The 18,454-nt window shown below is 43.0% G+C and overlaps 1 pseudogene; it reads right to left on the reverse strand.

The window, feature by feature from the left end:
* The window catches only part of LOC126232832 (coenzyme Q-binding protein COQ10 homolog B, mitochondrial-like), a 78,191-nt pseudogene extending 64,133 nt beyond the window's left edge, over positions 1 to 14,058 (reverse strand).
* Between the last annotated feature and the right edge of the window lie 4,396 nt (positions 14,059 to 18,454).

The raw sequence follows: 18,454 nt of genomic DNA on the forward strand, positions 1-18,454 counted from the left end.
GTATCAGGGTGGTATAATAACGGAGCATTTATCAGTTGATCCTTAATTTCACAAAAAGCCTTTTCACAATCATTAGACCATTGCCATGGTACATCTTTCCTCAGGAGCCGGTTTAGTGCTTCAGAGTTCATTACTTGAGTTTTTATAAATCGACGAAAAAATGAAGCCAAGCCTATAAAGCCTTTCAGTTGTCTCCTGTTTCTTGGAGTTGGAAAATTTTTTATCGCTCTTATCTTCGCTTCGTTAGGAAGGATGCCTTTTGCATTAATCATATGTCCTAAGAATTTAATTCTCTGTAGAGAAAATTGGGATTTTTTTAGATTTGCCGTTATACCAGTTTATTTGAACACAGCAAAAATCCTCCTAATAAGTTGTACATGTTCCTCCCAAGTTTTAGAGGCAATTAATAGATCGCCCACAAAAATTGTTATTCGACTACGTAGTTCTGGTCCTAGGGCATAGTCCAACGCAGAAATAAAAACTCTAGAGCTGATATTGAGACCAAACGGAACGACCTTGAACTGATAGCTTCTTCCTCCATATACAAAAGCAATATATTTTCTTGAGTCCTTGACTAACTGGACTTGACAGAACGAACTTCTCAAATCAATACTGGTTAAATAGGATACATCTTGAAATTTCTGTATTAACTCATCGATGTTCTCCGGATGTGTGCGCACAGGTACTATAATTTTGTTAATGTCCCTTGCATCTAATACCAATCGAACTTTTCCTCCTGGCTTTGGTACAACAAGTAACGGAGAACAATATGGGCTGTTCGACGGTTCAATAAGATTCCAGTTTAACATTTTTTGTATCTCTTCCTGAACTGGTTGTTTTAATCGCCAGGGAATGGGATAGTGTGTGCGGCAAAATGTCTTATGGGGCTTAATCTGTAATTTACAAACATATCCTCTAATAATTCCGGGCTTTTCATCGAAAACTGACTCATATTCTGTTAATATATTGAATAATTGTTCCCTCTGACTATCCGTTAGGCAATGTGACTCAGCAATCTTCTGTTCGACTGTTTGTCTGAAATCCTCTTCTTGAATTGACTTGATCGGTAGTCGGTACATATTATTATTTTCAGCACAAATCAACTGTATAGCAGCACCACGGAAATATCGCTTATACACTGCCTCCTTTCTCAGTAAGATCAGTGTAACAAATTGATGTTCGATTTTAAATTGCACCTTTCCCTCTACCAAGTCCAACTTGCAATTGCAGGCTTGCAATTTTGTACTGGTAGAACAGGGATTTTCTTAATTTTACTAATTCTGCGAAACAAAGTTCCGGATACTACGTAGATACTACTGTAGATGAAGCTGTGTCCAATACAACATTGGTTAAAATTCCTCCCACTTCTGTGATGATCTCAGACACAGGAACCCCTATATCTTCGACTACACAGGCCTCTAAGTCTCTCGTCAATTCATCTGTCATTAATTCGGCTTCATTATATCTCAACATTGCCACGGAATTAATTTCGTTTAAAACAGGTTTGCCCCTTTTGTATTCCCCGGCCGATTTTACGGAGCATAAAGCGGCCCTCTTCAGTTTAAATGTCGATTATTATTTCCTCTTGAATCATCTACTACTTCTGTTATGACTGGTTGTTGTTGATGACTGGTTGTGTTATTTGCTTCAAATCGAGGGTCAGAATTTCTGTACGCATTATTATTATTTGAAGACTGCTGGTTCTGGTAATCTCTTGCATTTCCAAACATTGGGTTGTATCTGCGACCCGTTCGATTGTCTCTGAATCTGCCCCTCGCAGCACTGTTATTGAAATTTCCATTTCCGTTGAATCTCTGACTATTCCTAGTATAATAATTATTAAATCCGTTTCCGTTCCGGTTTGCGTTTGGCGCCTCAATCGCTCTCCTCTGCGTAACCGGTTGTCTTGGCCGATGTTCATCTTCCTCGATCATATCTATAGTGTCAAGCGTAGTCATGAAAGAGTCAAGGTCATGCTCATTAATATACAGCATTCTATTTCTGATGCTGGCCGGAAGTCGAGATTTTAATATGCCAATCACGTCTTGTAGAGGCATAGGCTTATCCCAATACGGCGATTTGTTTATATATTTCTCAAAGTATTTCTTTAAAGACCCACGTGAAAAGGAAAAAGGTTCCGGGTATAATACCTCCTGCCTTAAACGTTCTTGTACTTCTTCAGACCAGTACTTGGATAAAAATGCTCGTTCAAAATCTTTATATGTGTCCCAAGTTAATATCATATCAGATGCCCATATAGCTCCAGGCCCCTGAATATAGCCGGTCACGAAACTAACCTTTTGCCACTCACTCCAATTTTTTGGCAATACTCCCCTAAAACTTCTTATAAACACTACTGGATGAACATTTTTCTTGTCTGGGTTGTAGATCGGGAATTGACGCTGTTTCAACATTTTCTCTTCAGTATTGCTTTTACAATTACAGTCATTATGACTACCCTCATAGTGTTGTGATTGATGTTGATTGCAAAAACGAACGTGTGTATTAATATCCCTGTCTGTACTTGGTCGGGTAAATAATGTAGCTTCATTGATAGATCTTGTTATGGGTTTATTTCCTTGCGTGGAACACAAATCTTCTCAAGATAGATTTAAAGATCTCTCAATGTTTTCTTTATAAAATTCACACAATGTTTAAGTAATGCTCAAAAATGTGTCCTGTCACAGTGAAGCCAAATTTAATAATTCTTAAATTTAAAAAAACCTCTCTTTCACACCGGCCTGATTTAGCTTCACTGATCAGGATAGTAAAAAACATGCGTATATTAAGGGAATTTTCATTGACAAAGCAGGCTTATCACATTCACACAGTTCAATACTGTTCTATCCTGATTAAATTGAGCTTAACTTAAATTCCATAAGGCAGTGAAGCAATTTCGAAGTCTCGGTGCGACGAAAATTGTCAGTCGATCTCCTGGAAACATTTGTAATAATTATTAGCTTTCGGTGATCACATGGGGAAGACCGGAGATCTGCTGGTAAGACCGTGTTAGCCTATTTATTTGAAATAACTGGATATCTTGAGCATACAAAACGGCAGGTTCGTCCAGTGTAAATCAGGCGTTCCCCACTGATCCCGTGCAACACAGCATAGTAAGCAGACACTGTCAATAATAAACAGTTAAATAATACGCGAACACACTTACTTTAGTTTAGTTCATGTATTAAATTCCTTCTCATACAGAGTCTCATCAAGATGGCGACTAGCTCAACAATACATACATATACATCCTCCTTTCACGACTAATCGGCAAAAAGTCCCTATTCTTTTCATAAGAGAAAACATAGATAGCAGAGAAGCTTTTCCATGGAGTAAATGGACGCTCCAAGGAATAATTAGGCTTGAAACTACTTTGCATTGATAATCGGTAAGATAAGAAGAGATATTTCGAGATATGTACTGAGTTATATAATTTATAAAATTTCTGGAAATATCGCGGAGAGACCGCTGCAAGAGACATTACAGGACGAATGTTGATTGATGGAGAAACAATAAAGTAGCTGTATTAACAAAACTTTACATCGCAAGCACAAACCTATTTTAACACTTGAAATGTTAAAAATTCGCTTTACATTAATCGTGGAGAAACCTGAACAAGTTCTTTTACTTTCTAACAAACATGCATGCTATCCATCTTTCAAGAAAAATCAGTAAATCATACATTGTTACGTTATCAATCTTCAAGTCTAAATCTCGACCAAATTAATCACTGCACTTGGATGTTTCGACAAATGGGGAATTACAGTACCTTTTGATGCCTTCTGAATGAGTTTACAAAGTACATAAATGAAAAAAATATGTACAGGGTGTAAATTTTAAGTTGACAAACCAGAATAACTCGAAAAATAAGCTTCACACGAAAAAATGTGTAGAATGCAAAGTTGATTGTTTTAGAGGGGGACATCTGCTGGTGCTACAATTAGCCCCCCACCCCAGCCCCCGAGGGGTGGGGCGGGAGGCAACCTTAAAATATCAAATGTGAACCACCATTTTTTATTGCAGTATCAGTTTCTACACAAAAATCTACGTACATTCTGTCTTAAACATTTACTTTGAATCTTGGTAGTTGGCGCTGTAATTCAAGAAAATCCATGTTCTCATTTTTTGCGTGGAAAATGGTTATGGATAAATAAAAATTACTTATTTACTTCGTAAATTTTGAATCGCTAAAACTAAAATTCTCCCTCTCTCTGAGAGGTCTGGGATCTGAGAGAGAGGTATTAGAGTTTTACAAATGTTGACCCAGACATAAATTTTTTCCGATGATTCGGATAAGTTTTGTTTGTTTCGTGGTAAAACTCTAATTCCTCTAAATCCTCTAATTACTCAGAAGTTACCGTATTCTGCATGTTTTCGTTTACTGATATCCTATGGTGTAATAATACTGGGTAACTCCTCATTTAGGTAAAGTGTATTCACTGCACCAAATAAACTTGCGCTCTTCGTTGGATCGTCTCTGTGTCTTCTGGTAATCGTATGTTGTGAGCGCAGACTTATGAAGAATGCTCAAGAACTGGTCGGACAACTGTTAAGAAAGAAAATTTTTTCTTGTGTGAATTACCTTTCCCTAAGCTTCACCAGAAAAATCTTGGCCTGCCACCTGCTTTTCGCACTGTTTGTCTAACGTGGTCATTCCACTTTGGGTCGCCGTCGACGGGGACTCCTAGGTGTCTTCGGTACTCACTGCTTCCACTGTGTTTCCACCAATAGTGCAAACTATCAGTAAAATCTCTTATCAACTACGAATTAATGTACACTATGTTACATTTATTGATATTCAGGGTCAACTGACATTACCTGCACCATTCATAGATTCTCTGAAGGCAATTCCGCAATTCCGTACAGTCTTTTCGTTCTGAAACCTGGCTATAAACAACAGCATCGTTTGCAAACTCTTCTTATAGTGTCCGTCGTTGCACACCACACTAATTATTTGTAGTGTTAACAGTAATGATCCTGCCGTGCGGGAATAGCCGAGCGGTCTTAGGCGCTGCAGTCTCGGACTGTGCGGCTGGTCCCGGCGGAGGTTCGAGTCCTCCCTCGGGCAAGGGTGTGTGTGTTCGTCCTTAGGATAATTTATGTTAAGTAGTATGTAAGCTTAGGGACTGATGACCTTAGCAGTTAAGTCCCATAAGATTTCACATACATTTGAACATTTGAACAGTAATGGTCCTGTGTTACACACTTGGTGTTTCTTAGAAAATCCTGAGTCCTTTGCAGATCTAATTCGATGTCTGGTAGGCTCGTATTTTTCCCACGAAACGACAGTGTGGAACTCTACGGAAGGCCTTCCGGAAGTGAAAGAACATGATGTCAACCTGGTCTTCTTTGTTTGCCGTGCTCTGTATCTCGCGGACGAATACAACGAACTTGAGCATTGCCCCCAAATATCTTCTTGGTTTGCTTTACTGCTTGCTCCATGTAGGAATCGAATAACATCGGGGATAGGCTGCGAACCTACCTCGTTGCCCTCTCAAATACTACTTCCCTTTCATGGCTTTCAAGTTTTATGGCAGTAGTTTCTGTACAGAGTCAAGATAAGCTTTCGTCCCTGTGTCATATCCCTAACATCTCCAAAGTTCCGGAGACGGTATATCAGTTATCATTGCAAAAGCTTCCTCTAAATCTATAGATTACTATAAACGATAGATACCCTTTCTTCATCGCAACTACTGAAATACGGATTCTCAATACTGTTACCCTCAGGTTTTGCTATATTTCTGCGGTACTCAAAGTAATACAAATTTACAAAACAAGTATTTCTATGGTTGCTGCGGAGGATGGCCACGCAAACAATCTTGTTGGAGTAAGTGTTGCCATCTGTTGTTGGGTACGGCAACTACCAAAATTGACGTTTGTCACACCCCTAAGCATCTTCATGTCATATTTATGGGTGAGACCAATGTCAATTTTAATAGTTCCCGTACCCAGCAACAGGTGGCAACACTTATCTCTAAGCTTTTACATTTAAGGTTAGCCCGTTTTTCCGCGCATGTCTTCATTATTACAGAGTAACAGTTCAGAAATGCAATTTACTTGTATTGTGTCTATCTAGATTGGTGTAATCTATTAAACTCTATTTGAGAAAACGAGATAAACCTGAAAAATAGTTCATCGATGTAGGTGACAAATAGAAAAGAAATACGTGACAGTAAATTTACAATATTAAAAGATATAGGTAAAATATACGTTTGTGAACAGAGAGGATACTAAAATTATATCGCTAACTTGGTGGTAAATTTGATCCTTGCATAAAGATAGCTCAAAATACGACAAAAGAAGCCAGGTCTGCAATTATTACGCCTATAATTTCGAATCTGCACGTAAAATAAAGTTTGCAATCATTAGGCTTCGTCGAGTATTTATCATTTTGTGCCGTAGAGACAAGAGAGATAGATTATACGCTGGTGTTTATAAAAACTGATTATGTTTTTTAGAGCAGTTCATGGTAATTTCCAACAACCGTTGCATAACGAAGTTGCAGTCTGCCTCTGACCGATATACCGGGTGATCAAAAAGTCAGTATCAATCTGAAAACTTATTAAACCACGGAATAATGTAATAGAGAGGTAAAAATTGACACACATGCTTGGAATGACATGGGGTTTGATAAGAACAAAAAAAAAGAGTTCACAAAATGTCCGACAGATGGCGCTAGACAGCAAAGGGTCAGTGACTGCGCATGACAATCGTGTATAAAAGGAGCTGTAATGAGAGAAAGAATCAGATGTGCCAGCAGTCGCAGCATGTTGAAGTTACCTGAAAAGGCGCTTTTAGTGAAGCTGTATTATGAGAAAGGGGAATGTGCTAGTTCAGTGTTACGATCCTATCGCCATAGGAAGGGGATTCGAACGGGTAAAGGTCCGTTGACAAATGCAGCTGTGGCGAGAATGATTTCGAAGTTCGAAGCCACGGGTTGTTTAGACGATAGACCCCGTTGTGGCCGACCGGGCACAAGGCGTAATGCTGCTGAGACAGTTCAGGAAGAAATGGAGACTGTAGCGGGTTCGTCTATGCACGGGAAGTCAGCGCTCATGCGGTCGCACGTCGCACCGGCATTCCATACACTACTGTTTGGTTGGCACTTAGGCGTACCCTCCGATGCTATCCGTACAAAATCCATCGGCATCATGAACTGTTACCTGGCGATTTAGTGAAGTGGAGGGCATATGCGGTGTGGGAGTTTCAAAAGATGGCGGAAGATGACGATTGGTTGAGTAACGTGTTGTGGACCGACGAAGGTCATTTCACGCTCCGCGGGTCTGTCAGCGCCCACAACTGCAGAATTTGGTCTACCGAAAATCCTAGAACTGTCGTGGAAACTCTACTGCACGACGAGAAAGTCACGGTATGGGTTGGATTTACCACATCTACCGTTATCGGGCCTTTTTTCTTCGAGGAAATGCGTGATTCTGGTTTTGTAACTGCTACCGTGATGGGTGAGAGGTATGCCGATATGTTACAGAATCGCATCATCCCCAGCCTGGCTGATAAACACCTGCTAGAACGTACGATGTCTATGCAGGATGGCGCTCCACCCCATATTACTAGACGCGTGAAAGATCTCTTTCACGCGTCGTTTGGTGATGATCGTGTGCTCAGCCGCCACTTTCGTCATGCTTGGCCTCCCAGGTCTCCAGACCTCAGTCCGTGCGATTATTGGCTTTGGGGTTACCTGAAGTCGCAAGTGTATCGTGATCGACCGACATCTCTAGGGATGCTGAAAGACAACATCCGACGACAATGCCTCATCATAACTCCTGACATGCTTTACAGTGCTGTTCACAACATTATTCCTCGACTACAGCTATTGTTGAGGAATGATGGTGGACATATAGAGCATTTCCTGTAAAGAACATCATCTTTGCTTTGTCTTACTTTGTTATGCTAATTATTGCTATTCTGATCAGATGAAGCGCCATCTGTCGGACTTTTGTGAACTTTTGTATTTTTTTGGTTCTAATAAAACCCATGTCAATCCAAGCATGTGTGTCAATTTGTACCTCTCTGTCTACATTATTCCGTGATTTACTCAGTTTTCAAATTTATAGTGACTTTTTGATCACCCGGTATATCGAGTGCATGACTCTCGAGGTTGCGATAAGGATATTGTTTTCTGCGTTGACAACAGAACGTCTTTTAACGTTGTTTCCAGTGATGACTACATCCTGTGTAGTAACTAGTTCCAATACTCTCACGTGGCGGATGTTAATTCTGCTATTGTGTGATGTAGGCAGTTGTTTACAGTTTTGTTGGGAGTATGGTTCGTTGCCAATTCACGATCTCAGGAACTGCTTAAACGCGCGTGACACTCTCTGAGAAGACACGCCAATGCAGGCGTTCCTTTTCAGTAGCACTGCACAAAGTGCAAGTAAAGGAATTACATCTGGTTTTGCCCGCCACCAAAATTATAGCTGAATACTTGCACTTTTATAAAACTTAGAAAAAAAGGCATATATCACGAATTTGTGAACCATGCAGTTGAGTTTGTGTCTTCCGACGATCCATGGATCCACACGCAAAAGACAGAGTTGTTGTGGAAATTTTTTAAATCCTCAATTACGAGAGGGTGCCGACCAGTAGACCGAGACGAACTATATATTTTCCAGCATCTATACTTCCACAATTTATGATTGTCTGGCAAAATTGTTCCCTGTAAGACTCTGAAGATATTTCTGAGAGACGTATCAACAGTGTATCTTGGCTATGGAGAGAGGGAATACTCCGGGCACCCTACACCACACGCCGAATTGTCCACACTGAAGATGTGGCTGACGAATAAAGCAAGCGAAATTTCTAGTTCCCTTTGTAAATAAGTTTGTTACATAACGTTCATTTGTAGTCGCTCTTGTCAGCGTTGTAAACAATACCCATATTTACCGGCTATATAGACGTCCGCTCAGTATGTATCGTTCGCAGGCACGCCGCGACTTCGGTATGCAACGCTTGTTAGAAATTTCCCGAGTCAGCGATATAAGTCCAACTGCTAATGTAGTGTATAACTTAATTATAAATAACCACATATAAATTCCTAATGTGGTCTTTCGTATATTGTTATTGACTCATAAAGAGTACAAGGGATTTATGTTTAATTACTTGATATCCCGACTAAGCGTTAGCAATAGCTGCAAAACGAGTTGTTAATTGAAACCAGTAATTGTCTATAGGGCGAGGTATGTTACACGAATATACATGAGTATCTCAATTCCGACGACAAATTAGGCTGGAGAACTAAAATTGGTTGCATCATTTTACTTAAATACAAACTGAAAGGTGTATTATAGGAGTGAAACTAAGTAGGTTTGCAGTAAAGGAAAAGAAGAAGGTTGATATGTCGTACTGGAGTCTGCATTGAAGGAAAACCGCGATTTAATATTAGAAATTCAAACACGTTCACGTAACGTCATAGCGATATATGGAGCTTTGAGCTAGGTATACATGAGTCAGATACAAAATTGCGTAAGGGTGGATGTATGTACGTAAACGTGTACTGGCAAGGTGTAAACTTGGATCGATACTGGCAGATCTTCTGCTCACCATTTATGCATATAAATGATGATCACTGATTACTTACGTAAGTAAAAATGGTTCAAATGGTTCTGAGCACTATGGGACTCAACTGCCGAGGTCATTAGTCCCCTAGAACTTAGAACTAGTTAAACCTAACCAACCTAAGGACATCACAAACATCCATGCCCGAGGCAGCATTCGAACCTGCGACCGTAGCGGTCTTGCGGTTCCAGACTGCAGCGCCTTTAACCGCACGGCCACTTACGTAAGTACTCCAGACTATAGTATGGGTAGGAGGTGCTCAATACATCAAGTGTTGGTCAGGGTCATGCTTTGTTTTGGCCATGTAGTCGCGAAGTGCTGGGGTACTCTACGGACTAGCTATTACTTTGTGTGCGACGGCATAAAGAATGGCCGCTGTAGCAGTTCATAACAGAACTATAAACTTTCTAATATTGCTAGAATTGTCAGGAGCACCCTTGGATTTCCTCGTACATATTTCAATCATATTATATCTGCATAGCACATTACTCTAGTCCGCTCAAACTTGGTTGTTACTAAGAAACTTACTACACAAATTTTCGTGTAGATCTTCTAATCTGGAACGCTTGAATCGTTTGAGTAAGTCGATATTAAGCCCAAAGTAGTCGAGGTATTTAACGAATTAGTCCACATTTAGAGCGAAGTGAATATCGCCTTGGTGAAGAGGGGAACGACCGTGAAATTTTGAGAGCCATCTTTGATACGAATCGCAACTTATGTGCTGATTCGTGGGTCCCTGGCTCAGAAAGAGTAATTTGTTGGATCAATTGGGGGGGGGGGGATGAGGAGACGAGTGTTGTACATGAAGAAGACACACGTGAAAACGTTTACCATTGGGCGGTTGAATGATAAAATAACAGAATACTGACAGACTTGGATATCTCATGTAGAACGATTGGATCATACATGTCTACCATTATCAGCGCACAATTATGAGAATTGGGGATTATGCAAAGCGATCAGGCTGAAGGCTACGTGGAATGAACTACAGTAAGTCAAGTCAGAGATTCGACGACAGGATGCGCTAATGTGAGGTTGGCAGTAAAACCCTCAACAAAGGAAGTAGGGCAATCTTTTATGTGTGGATTTCTGATATTGGGCGCTGACATTGGTCCGTTGAACATCACTTGGTACGGGTCGGCCATGTTGAACGCAAGTAATACACGAGAGTAAGTGGGAAAATTGATCTAATTAGCGGCTATCTTAGCAAATAGGGGTGTATGAAATATACCGACAAATTTTGTGTCGTTTTAGAAGCCTAACAAAAAAAAAAAAAATGGTTCAAATGGCTCTGAGCACTATGGGACTTAACATCTATGGTCATCAGTCCCCTAGAACTTAGAACTACTTAAACCTAACTAACCTAAGGACAGCACACAACACCCAGTCATCACGAGGCAGAGAAAATCCCTGACCCCGCCGGGAATCGAACCCGGGAACCCGGGCGTGGGAAGCGAGAACGCTACCCCACGACCACGAGATGCGGACCCTAACAAAACGGCTCAATTTTTCTGCTGTGAAGAATGCCGCAGTTTTGTGCAATAAACTGCTGTTCGCGGGCAAAGCGTAGTATCAGGTTTTATCGAGTTCCACAAGGCGGAAAGATGCATAATATGACTGCATCAAATTGAAAGGGAAGATATGTTTCCATGCGAATCTGCTAGACTATTGCCAATAAATAAGCGTTCTCAATTAACTTGTATAATCTATTACATAGTAGTCACAAGGTGTGAGCTCTTGTAGCGTAGACAGATAGTGCACTGCAAATGCTAGGTTGGAAGCTCGGTCATCTTGCCGACAATTTCGTTTTCTTTTTCCTTTCTGTTCTTTTTTCCTTAATAGCACCGTCTTCCTAAGTTTATTTTATTCTTAATACGGTTATGTGAGAACTTTAAATTCCGTATCGTAGTACATTTTAAAATCAATTTTTTCATTATGTTCATTTTACACCTTGTCAGTTTGAGATGAACTCAAGAATGGTGTTAAGAAACTGTATTTCATGCCTGATGTAGCCCTTACCCTGAAGAATCTGAGAAACCATTTAACAGTTTCTGACCACGTTATATTCTGCAAACAGATCGCTCCCACTTACATTTATTTCCACTAAGTCTGTTGTAAAGTTGAATCATCTTGAGAAAGAGAAAGGACTGAACATCGCGAATCTACAAGAAAATGTGGTAAGACCAGGGCATAACGATAAAACGAAAGTTGGCCCTTCTTAAGTACTTTTGAATCATAGTATTTAAAGCAGTTAAGTATGCAGTGGAAGAACTGGTACTTCAACCTTTCACGCTGTCAACTACACGTTTCATAGACATAATTTTCTTTTGGTTTACATTAATGAGCTGTAGGAACGGAAAAACAGCCATGCGCAAAGCTGTTAAAGGGAAACACGATGATGGTATGTAGTTGTCTACCAGTGTTATTACGCTATTTGAGAATTGAAAAATTTGGAAAAGAGTTGCCCCAAAAAAATGTAGGTTAGTAGTTCTGGTAACAATCACACCAATTAACTATCAGAAATAACTTCTGAAAGAAGAAGATTCCACTTCTTTTACTATGGAGACTTTCATCAGATACCGAGGAAAAACTTCTCGGCATGGTTGGAGCATATAATGCAGTTCTAGATTCCTTCAGTCTTAAGACAATTTTGCGACTTATTGCTGTGTCACAGTATTCTCGTTGCAGTCGCGATGGCAGTAATCAGTCAGAAAAAGTTCCTCATCGACCTGCTGGAAGAGAAGAATACTTGTAATGAATCACAAACCAACAATGATAGAGCCATGCCTGAAAGAGCAAATTCAGAGATACGCGACGTAGATGACGTTTGCACACAAGGAAGAACAGTCTCTGAATTATCTAGCTGGCAGAACGCTAAAACAAGTTACGCAGAAATACGTGTTATGTGTTGTGTACTGTGTACTACATCCAGCAAGTGAACGGTCTGAATGAGACTAACCGAACCCAAAACTACACGACCGGCGACAGGTTAGACCGTGTATCCGAAGCAGCGTTAAACATTACTCAACTGCCAGAAAAAGTTTTCCGAAACAATGAAAAACAAATTTAGACTCGAAGTTTTTTTTTCAAATACTGAAGGGAGATGCATGTAAATATTTTTGACGAAAGAGAGTGTATTCTTCAGAAGAAGTATAGCCGCCAGGCAGAGACACTGCGAAATGTGGCAATAAAAGTATAGGCATAAGAAATGGGGCAAGGTCACTTTAAGAGACAGCCACCAGGCGTGTAATTTATTTCCAGTACCTTTTTCTAGTTATATTATGTAAGAGTAAGGAGAGCTATAATCGGAAAAACTAACTGAAACATTAAAGACGTTAACATGTAAACAGAAGTAGGCCTATGTATTTGTGTTTCAGTAGGGTCTGCAGTTCCCAAATATCCGCCTCTAACTGAAATTATCATAAAATTAAGTGCGAGGAAGCTTTAAGCGTTTTTTAAATGAAAATAAAATGCCATTATGTCAGTGACGGACTTACGAAATTCTCATTTCATTCTCTTTATATTTCCAGTAGAAACCAGGAAACAATTAAAAACAGTAGTTTTACGCACTAGAATACCACACGCCCATATAGTCCCATTTACTTCCTCGTAAAAGAGAATTTAATACTTCTGTGCATAATGCTGCCATAGCTGCTTGGTCGAAAATGACGGCCGCCGCCCAGTTGGCGGTACTTTCTCTATTCAGGGCTTTAATCTACAGTCCGAAGAGATGCTAGATTCCAGAACGAAAACATTCTTCAGTTGCAACATGTGGAACAGCTATAATCGTCTTTTTTGTATACCACCTGGAAGGCGGCGCGTGAGTCTGCTCCGGAGATCTGTAAAGTAGGCCGAATGAAGGAAGCGAGTCGGAGCAGGTGAGGTAAAGCATTCGCTACTGCAAGTAAAGTTAAAGAGGTTTACTATAGTCCACAAAAAGTACACAACTCAATACTTGACTTGGTACAGATGAGCACGTCGTAACGGATACAAAGTGTCTATAGCAAGCTAGGCTGAAGCGATGTTTCCGGCCGTCAGCACTTGATGAAAATGGGCAGAACGTCGAGTGGCGCTCGTTGAGTTCCACAGCGTCGGCTAGAGGGCGCTGTGGTCGGCTAGTTCGTCCGCTCTCGTATTGCCAACCTACGAGAGTGCACCTACGCTGTGGCATCGGAACTATCAATACCACCCCCCCCCCCCCCCCCCTGAAACGGCCCACCGTAATGGAATAGGGCTTCCGACAGCAGGTGGTGAGACTCAGGGGCGGTGCAACTGAGGGGCGGTCAGTGGAACGGCCGGGGCGTGCTGTCCACCCGCGTCCCCGAATTGTTCGCGAGGGGGGCGAGGAAGACGCACCGTGGAAAGCCTGCCCGGGACGCGCACCGCCACTGGGTATGCTCGGATGAGGAGCCGGAGCAACGACCTCCATGGGCGCGGCGTCGGCGGCGGCGTGACGGCAGCCTCAGCGTCCATCGGCTCCGGCATCGCGGAGGAACACGCCGGCAACGGAGGCCGGAGATGGGGCCGTGGGGCCCGCCCGGCCCAGCAGACCAGACCGGCGGTGGCGCAGGCAGGAGCGCCCGTGCTGTAGGCGCGAGCGGTGGAGGCGCCATCGGTGGAGTCGCCGACTGTGGCGGCGGAAGCCGCGAGCCATCCAATTTTGCCGGAAAACAACCAGCGGCAGAAAACCGAGGACGGCACAAACGGATCTAGTTCCGGTGTCCCTTGACAGTGCCAGAGGGATCAGAAATGACAAATAAGGGGCGGCCTAGCTGGCGAAAAATGCGCCCCTGCTCCCAGCGCTGCCTGGCAGAGAAAACACGATAGAACACCAAAGCATGCGGCGCCAAGCCAGAACGAGGCGAAGCAGCGGGAGCGCGCAGCAGTGGGTGGAATACCTGCAAGAGTGACCTATGGGCGTGGCAATGTAGCTGTTCCGCCGGGGAATGGGCGCCGCGTGGCTGGGAGCAGAAGCAAGGAAAGTCCATAGTACGCGCTCGCAAGAGTGCGTGGTGCGCAGCTTCTTCATCTGCGACGTAAATGTATGCACCAAGTGTTCAGCCTCGCTGTTCGACTGGGGGTGGAACGGGGCTGAGGTCAGATGGCGAATGCCGTTAGCAGCACAGAACGCTTCAAACTCTGAGGACACAAATTGGGGGCCATTGTCGGAGACAACTTCAGGAAGGCCCTTAATGCAAAAAATAGACGTCAAAGTCCGAATAGTACTGGCAGTGTAGCAGAAGACATAGGCACAACAAAAGGGAAGTTGCTGTACGCATCAGTAACTATCAATCACCAGGCGCTTCAGAAAGGACCCGCAAAATCAACATGAACGCGCTGCCAAGGCGCAGTAGGAGTAAGCCACGCAAAGAAGCGCTGGCGGGGAGCAGATTGATGCTCTGCGGAACAGTGACAATTAGCAAGCAAATTCTCAATTTGTTTATCGATGCCAACCCAAGTGCAGGGACGACACGCTAATTGCTTCGTCCGCACTATACCCCAATGACCAGCGTGCAGTAATCTGAGGGTTTCCGACTGCAGCGAATGAGGTACAACCACAGGAGACTGATCATTCCCAGCTCATAACAAAACAACACTGTGGTGTACAGACAAGCTGTGTCATTGCGCAAAATAACGTCGAACAAGGGGATCACTAATCTGCGTAGGAGACGGAGGCCATTGAGTATGAACACACTGCAAAACAATCTGCAAAGAAGCATCGGCGGCTGTCGCGGAAGCAATGCGATGAAAATCCACCGGAAACCATCAGCTAATTCATTATCCAGCGAATTAATAAACATGCATGACAAGTCGGAAGAATCAAACTCGAGGCGAGACAAAGCATCAGCATTGCCATGCTGGGCCGTAGGCCGAAACAAAATTTTGTAATTGTAGTTAGAGAAAAACAAGGACCAACGTTGCAATTTTTGTACAGTATGGGCTGGAACTGGCTTTGACGGGTGAAACAACGATGTCAAAGGCTTATGGTCGGTGACCAAATAGAACTTGCGACCGTACAAAAAAATCATGTAGCTTTGTCACTCCATATACAATAGCTAGAGCTTCTTTCTCGATTTGAGAATAGTTTTGCTGGGCAGAATTGGGAACTTAGACGCAAAAGCGATCGGGCGATCGACAGAATTAATGCGGTGCGAGAGAACCACTCCGATGCCGTGAGAAGATGCATCGACAGGGATCAAAAGGAATCAAACAGCAATCACTCAAAGCAGATTTGAGCTTGTGGAAAGCAGCGTCACATTCCGAAGACGAAACAAAAGGAACGTTCTTACGCCTAAGGCGATGTGAAGGTGCTGCAATCTGCGCTGCATTTGGTATAAACCGAACACAATATGTAATTTTGCCCAACACAGACTGAAGTTCTTTAAAGTTATTGGGTGCCGGCAAGTCTATAATTACACGGAGATGTGACGGTGAGGGGTGGATACTCTGTCCGTTAATCATATGTCCTGAATCACAGTTTGAAAAAATTTGCACTTGTCTCTGCTACATTTTAGTCCTGCCTGCAAAAGTACAGTAAATAAGGCACACAAATTCTGCAAATGTTCGTCCGGGGTGCGACCTGATACGACAATATCGTCCAGATAATTGGAACAACCAGGGACAGTGGCACACAACTACTGCAAGTATGACTGAAAAATAGAGGAGCCGAAGCACAACCGAACGGAAGGTGGCGAAACTTGAACACTCCAAGGTGGGTGTTGATCACAAAATAGTGCTGTGTCTGTTCGTCGAGTGGAATCTGAAAGTATGTCCCCCGCAAGCGAATAGTGGAAAAGCATTAACCCGCACCAAGCTTATCAAAAATGTCTTCAGGACACGGTAAGGGAAACGTAGCTACCACTGTCTAGGGACTTACTGTAGACTTAAAGACGGCACAAATACGGAGACGACCGTATGTTTTTTTCACACACACTATAGGCGAAGCCCATGGCGAAGTAGAAACAGGTTCAATGACACCACTGTCTTGCAAATGCTTAAGTTCAGCAGCTACAGCGTCGTACAGTGTGTACGGTACCGGGCTTGAGTGTCGGAAAATAGGGATGACATTGTCTTTAACTACAACATGCGGTGCAAAGTCTGTGTCACAACTAAGGCCATCATAAAAGAGGTCAGCAAAATCATCGCACAGTGCGGCAACACTGTCTTGAATGGTCACTAGCGTTGATGCAAAGTACATCGTCCTGAATGGCGAGGCCAAAAAGTTCAAATGCGTCCATGCCAAAAATGTTCATAGTATCACTAGAGTGGAGCACTTGGAAATACACTGTACGGGTCATTGCACCATATGCGGCTAGCAAACTACACACACCGTGCACAGATTTCCTGTCCAGTAAATGCAGTTAGTGTAAAATGTGAACGACGAAGCTGGGGCGAACCAAGCAAGTCATACGTTGATTTGTTCAGTATAGAAACTGACGCACCAGTGTCCAGCTGCATGCAAACAGAACGTCCACACATGTTCAAAGTCACAAAAAGTTTCCTTACATCGCTCTGAATGCGAGAGGAAGAGTCTGGCAAAACTTGATTCACACGACGAGCTGTTGACGCACGTGAAGCAGAAGGCATTAATGTCTATAGGAATCAAGATCACAGCGGTTGCCTTTGTGGTGACGCCCACGTGAGTCACACTAACGGGAGACGAGTTGTGAATTAGAGTTTCTCTTACTGTACACAGTTTGCACATGTCCTTTCTTATTACAAAAAATAACACTGTGCTTGACGGGATGGTCAACTGCCCCGTGGGTGGGCACGAAAACAGTTCAGAGAAGATTTTAGTTTCTTAGTGGGTGCCTGGTGTGAACTTGTTTACGTGCGCGCAAGCGACACGGCGTGGCTGGCCGTGCTGGGGCCGGGCGGGAGGGCCTGTGTTATGCCGCGCTAACAGAACACACACCCAGGGTCACGTCGAACGCGGAAGTAGCCATGTACAACGTATCTTGTCTGTCCAGCAAGTCCACTACTTCCTGCAAAGACGGGTTTTTAAATTTGAGGATTTGCTCATGTATGCGGTGATCCTCCATATTCTGCGCAACAGCATCTCTATCCATTATATCCGCATATGAGCTTCCACATGAGCAATTAAAGTCACAATCAGAAGTTAGTCCCTGAAGGTCCGCTAACCAAGACTTATTGGACTGAGTAAGGCCACGTCCGGAGACGAAAGAATTTGTATCGTGGAGCTACCACATTTACACTGTCACAGAAGTGGGAGTACAAAGCGTCAATCACTTCGTCGTAACTTTTAGTTTCTGTTCGGGTGGTGGGAAACAATTTTACGAGCACACGGTACAACACAACACCCGCATTGGCAATGGAAAAGGCAAGCCGCTCTGTACCTGATATGTTGTATGCTGCGAAGTGTGCCTCGAGCTGGGCGATGTATTCTGGCCAGCGTTCAACGTCAGGACTGAAGGCACGAAATGGTGGCGCCGTCGGCGACGGCGTTGGTACAGGCGGAGGCATCGGAGACGCCGAAGTAGCTGCAGTTTGTTGTGGGACCAGTCCATTTATGGCAGCAAGCAGCTGCGTCATTTGCTGAGCCAGCGAACCTGTTCCTGTAGCGAAGCCATGGTTTACACAAATGAAAGTCTTATAGCGAAAGGTGGGAACGCATATTGTCTCAGTCACACGGAGATAGCACAAAAAAGATAAAGCAATACCGAGCAAAAAAGACATATCCTCGTCGCCAGTTTTGGATCCCGCCTAGTTGGCGGCGCGTGGGTCTCCTCCTGTAATCTGAAGGGTAGGCCGAATGTAGGAAGCTAGGAGGAGCAGGTCAGGTAGAACTCTCATACTGCAATTAAAAGTGGTTTTACTATATCACAACACAATAACTTGAATACTACAATTGTACTTAACT

The sequence above is a fragment of the Schistocerca nitens genome, chromosome 1, assembly GCF_023898315.1.
Source record: "Schistocerca nitens isolate TAMUIC-IGC-003100 chromosome 1, iqSchNite1.1, whole genome shotgun sequence".
Lineage (NCBI taxonomy): Eukaryota > Metazoa > Arthropoda > Insecta > Orthoptera > Acrididae > Schistocerca > Schistocerca nitens.